We start from the raw sequence: 6,000 nt of genomic DNA, 5'->3' as shown, positions 1-6,000 counted from the left end.
TTCGCGCTCCAACAGATGTTGAAACGTCAAATTGAGTAAGCATTTCAACCCTTGCAATGTTTTATTCTGTTAACAGGTCAACATAAGGACTTTTTAAACATGGGCAATTGATTTTTCATAAGCATTACAATATACGATATGGCCTAAATATGCAAAAGTTCTTTCGTTGAACATGCAAAAAATAATACGTTGGAAAAAAGGTAAATATGTCAACATAGGGACTTCTTAAAGATGTGTTAAGTGAAACGTTAATTGAATAATTTATAGCTAGGTTGATTCATTTCTAAAAGTTGAAAGCGTATACAACCTTCTGACGTGAGAACTCTTTGACAAAAAATTTAAACGTGAAAAGATCCAACATTTAGTTGCGGCTTTGGCGGCCGTGTGGATAAGATGCGCGTTCTTTAACAAGAGGGTCGTGCGTTCGAGTTTCACTTCGGCCAGGTCTGAATGATTTCCAATATTATCCGCCTCCTCAAGGTGGGAACGGATAGGGCAACATTGATGACGTTCCAACTCCCCAGTTAAACAATGCAGTTGGTAGGGCTGGGGGTTAAAAAACCGGGTTGCAATACCTTTCCAAGTCGCAAGGGTTAAATTATTGACCTGTATTTCACTTGCGTACACCGTAGAACCAATCAGACATAAGATGAACAAATGTCCTGTTGTTTACTATAGCGTTTAGTTTTTTCTACCCTGAGTAAACCTCAAGCCATTTAAAGCGTCTTTGCAACTGCAATAAAAATTTAAAAATTGTTTAAGTCCAGACAAAATGCTCTTTTGCACCAAAAAATTTTAAACAGCCGAGAGACACTTCGAAGTGCCAATGAACGCAAGGTACAGAGAAAAATGATTTGTTTTTTTTTTCAGAGTGAATTTCAAAGAAAAAAAAACAAATGGCATTGAATCTCCAGATTATTTTATGAGCGACCTTTTTTTTCAAAAAAACAAGTCATTTTGAGAAAACTGAAGCAAAGGATATTGTTTCCGCTGCAAAACCTAAACGGTAAAATCCAAAAAAAACTAGAAGTCGATCACGTTTTTTTGAGTCATTTCTGCTTTCGTAAATGAGCAAAAAACTGAGTTGAACATAAAAAGTAATCAAAATTTAGACTACAAAAGATCATGTAAGTGTGAATAAATTTTTTTTATGTCATGTTCAGCGTGAATAAAACTTTAAAAAATAATCTGAACATTCTCACTTATCAGGCATAAAAAAAACCACAAAAATTATGTTTTTGTGCTTCAGCTTCAACATTGCTGAAAATTGGCAAAAAATTATTTCGATTACTTCATGTTTGCAAATAAAAATAGACCGAGGTTCGAGTTTTTTCGCTGCTTGCTCAGAAACCAGCTATTCTTTTTAACTGATTATAATTTACTGATAATGAACATGTTTATTCATTTCTTCGAGAATGGTTTTTTGATGATGACGTTAACCCAAGATCCTGAGTTTTATGGTCGTTTTTGATTGAAAAAAAACTTATATGCTCAACATTCTGCATTCAATTAACAGATGTAGCAAAATTTTTAAACTATCGCGGAGTTTCCCACTTCTCCCCTTTTTCTTCTATTTGACTGTGTATGAAAAATTCAATAAACTTGCGAGAGCAACTCTCTTGTAATCGGTATCTAGACTTTTTCCCTTTAACAACTTTTGGTACAATAAATTGAACTTGCTTTATTATTGATTTTCACCACCTTTTAGGTTCTTTCTTTTTCCTTTTTGGCCTGAAGGTAACGCGTTGATTTTGCGAATTAAGTTTTGGGATTCGAGTCCGGCAGGAAGAATCCGGCAAAATCATATTTACAAAATTGATTTTGTTTTACTGTAAAAACTGAATCGTCGGTTTTTCGCTTGTCTGGTTAAGTTTTCTCGGCTCAAGTTCAAGTATCATTGTACTCACAAATCTTTTTTCTTGCAGTTTTAGTGGGATTGAAAAGTTTTTTTTTTATAAAAAACTTTTTTTTTGGCTCAACTGGTGTCTGCCAAAAAATTGTTAGCTTTGTTTTTGCTCGTAAAATTTGTTTCTTTGCTAGTTTAAAATTCAAATGTCTTGTGTCGCGTTTTTGCTTACAAAATCATGTTTGATCAGAAAAAGGTACTTTGAAAGTGTATGGTATTGGGTGTTTTTTGAGGCGCTTCAGGAAATTTTTTCCATTTGCAATTTGTTTCAAACTTTTCTCAGAAACTTTTCTACTAGTTTTAGCAAAAAGAGCACTAATGGAAAGACCGTCGACTATTTAAAAAAATACGCATAATACCCTATTTTGTTTCCTAAGGATATTGTTTCCGCTGCAAAACCTAAACGGTAAAATCCAAAAAAAACTAGAAGTCGATCACGTTTTTTTGAGTCATTTCTGCTTTCGTAAATGAGCAAAAAACTGAGTTGAACAAAAAAAGTTATCAAAATTTAGACTACAAAAGATCATGTAAGTGTGAATAAATTTTTATGTCATGTTCAGCGTGAATAAAATTTTAAAAAATAATCTGAACATTCTCACTTATCAGGCATAAAAAAAACCACAAAAATTATGTTTTTGTGCTTCAGCTTCAACATTGCTGAAAATTGGCAAAAAATTATTTCGATTACTTCATGTTTGCAAATAAAAATAGACCGAGTCTCGAGTTTTTTCGCTGCTTGCTCAGAAACCAGCTATTCTTTTTAACTGATTATAATTTACTGATAATGAACATGTTTATTCATTTCTTCGAGAATGGTTTTTTGATGATGACGTTAACCCAAGATCCTGAGTTTTATGGTCGTTTTTGATTGAAAAAAAAACTTATATGCTCAACATTCTGCATTCAATTAACAGATGTAGCAAAATTTTTAAACTATCGCGGAGTTTCCCACTTCTCCCTTTTTTCTTCTATTTGACTGTGTATGAAAAATTCAATAAACTTGCGAGAGCAACTCTCTTGTAATCGGTATCTAGACTTTTTCCCTTTAACAACTTTTGGTACAATAAACTGAACTTGCTTTATTATTGATTTTCACCACCTTTTAGGTTCTTTCTTTTTCCTTTTTGGCCTGAAGGTAACGCGGTTGATTTTGCGAATTAAGTTTTGGGATTCGAGTCCGGCAGGAAGAATCCGGCAAAATCATATTTAGAAAATTGATTTTGTTTTACTGTAAAAACTGAATCGTCGGTTTTTCGCTTGTCTGGTTAAGTTTTCTCGGCTCAAGTTCAAGTATCATTGTACTCACAAATCTTTTTTCTTGCAGTTTTAGTGGGATTGAAAAGTTTTTTTTTATAAAAAACTTTTTTTTTGGCTCAACTGGTGTCTGCCAAAAAATTGTTAGCTTTGTTTTTGCTCGTAAAATTTGTTTCTTTGCTAGTTTTAAATTCAAATGTCTTGTGTCGCGTTTTTGCTTACAAAATCATGTTTGATCAGAAAAAGGTACTTTGAAAGTGTATGGTATTGGGTGTTTTTTGAGGCGCTTCAGGAAATTTTTTCCATTTGCAATTTGTTTCAAACTTTTCTCAGAAACTTTTCTACTAGTTTTAGCAAAAAGAGCACTAATGGAAAGACCGTCGACTATTTAAAAAAATACGCATAATACCCTATTTTGTTTCACTTCATCTTTCTGCTTACAGCGCCCTCACAAAATCTGCGAGGGGAATTTTTGATCCCAATTTTGTAGGACTTTTTTGTTTTCTCAAAAACTACACTCCAAAACTGAGATTGTGGGAACAAAGGATTTAACAGACAGCAAGAAGTTCCTCTGCGTTAGCGGCAACTCCCTAATTTATTTAAAAGAAATTTATCGCCCTCGGAAAATTGAAACATTTGATTTTCTAATCAATTAATGCAAACTTTTCAACTTTTCTCAAAAACAACCCTCTAAAACCTGGCATTTTAATTAAACCCAAAAAACTAAAAGTGAGAAGCTTTTTTGCATACACGACTACGCCCAGATTTTTTCATTTGAAAAGTTATGGCCCTCGAGTGAGTCAAGGTTAGAAATTTTTTGCTTTTTTGGAGAACTACACTCGAAATCTGAGACTTTGGGGTCAATCCAAATAACGCATCGTTTGAATCGCCCTCGAAAAATATTTAATATTCTGAGTAAACTTATGAATTTCCTCGAAAAATTTAATATATAAAATCAATGGATTAAGCGAGACAACAGGTTGTTGAAAACCTTTTTTTAAATAAGGCTGTGTTAATTTTAATAATTATAAAATTATGGCCTTCAAAATTCAAAATTTTGATAATTTGAATGTTTCTTGGATTTTTTTTTGTCTTTTCTCAAATCTGAGACTTTGGTTTCAAAGGGTACAACTGGTAGTAGAATGCTCCCTGCATAAGCCGCTATGCCCGATTCTCGTTTTTTTTTTAAAAAGAAGCTTTGATTCTCGGAATTGTCAGTTTTTTTTGTTGACTGTTTTTCTGAAATTTGTTGACTTTTCTCAAATACTACACTGCCAATTTTTAGGTTAAATGTTCAATCGAGCAACCCAGATTTTGCACTTTTCTCTGCTTAAGCAACCACGTCGTAATTTTTGCAGAAAAAAATATATGGATTTCGTAAAGTCAAATTTCTGAATTTTGACCGTTTGGTAGAAGATTTTGACTAACATGAAGGGTTCAATTGAAAAAACCGTTTGCGAGAATTTTTCCTGCAGAAGCGGCGACTCCCTGATTTACGTTAAAAATTTTATTTTTTTTATTTTCAATTCTCAGGTTATATGGTCAGTCGAGAAACTTGTTTACAGAATTTTCTCTGCTTAAGCTGGTACGACCTATTTTTGTATAAAAAGTTATGATCTTTTAGAAAAGTCAGTTTTGAAACTTTGAAGGTTTATTGGTTTTACTGTTCTCACTTATTTTAGAAGAGAAGCAACTAAGGTTTTGACCAAATACCAACTTTTGAAATTACCTTTTTCATCCCATATTAGTATAACAAAATCAAAAAGTATCAAATAGGTCCTTGCAGCGTTAACTGGGTCACTACTTGATTTTTCTCGGGATAAACAAAAATTTTGGCTCACTTACTTTTCTTTCAATTTTTTTTTGCTACTAACGTTTTTTACATGTGTGTGTTGTATCGCAAGTGGTGCGAAGCTCCGCTTCATCTCGGTGTAATCGTTTTGATGTTTCCAGACTCAGCTTGATTTGAGGTATCAAAAACTTTTACCTCGAGCAACCCCTTAAAAACAGTTTGGAAAAACATCGAATTACTGCCTACCATTTCAACGAGCTTTCGCGTATCGACAAAAATGTTTGTCATCGCAAGGAACTTATCTCAAGCGTTAAGCAAAAGAGACAGCTACATTGCGAGGCCAAACTTTGCACTGGATAAGCGCACAATTTTGTGTCTGTATGTTCCTGAATTCCAGAGACAAGAATTTAAACATGTTCTTAAATGTACCTGGATTCCACTTACGAAATTTCAGTGGACTCCGCGTACAAATACCTGTAGCGTTAATTTTGTCGGCACATTGATTTTGTTGCGGATTCTGCAACGAGCGAATATAGGTTGTTGTTCCGGATTCCGCGAATGTAGGCGGATTCCGCAAATGCGAAAGGATTCCAGAAATTTATGCGAATTCCCCTTTCAGCTTGCGGATTCCCCTAGCAGGTTGCGGATTCCGTTTACAATTTGCGGATTCCACTTAGTTGCGGATTCCTCGAGCTTAAATTTACTAAACACATACTATTATTTGTTAATGGATTACTTAAACTGGTTCCGGATTCTACAAATTTTGTTGCGGATTCCGCAAAGTTGCCTGTTTTTGGAGCGATTTTGAGCAATAGTGTTTTAGATATTTGTCTAAGGAATTCAAAACAGCAAAGATCAAAGAAAAATAGCCATGTTGTGGATTCCGCGACAAATCTGGTTTCTGCCTGTTGCGGAATCCGCTTACAATTCACAAAATGCAGTTTGGCCTCGTAATGTATTCAAAATCGGGCAAAATCAAAATCGGGCAAAAGAAACCCTAAATTATGATGTGCACATAAAATGTGCAACTTCTATTGGAAAAGACAAA

This window comes from Symsagittifera roscoffensis, chromosome 1 (assembly GCF_963678635.1).
Source record: "Symsagittifera roscoffensis chromosome 1, txSymRosc1.1, whole genome shotgun sequence".
NCBI lineage: Eukaryota > Metazoa > Xenacoelomorpha > Acoela > Convolutidae > Symsagittifera > Symsagittifera roscoffensis.
The sequence above is the reverse complement of the archived record's forward strand: the minus strand, read 5'-3'. Positions refer to the sequence as shown.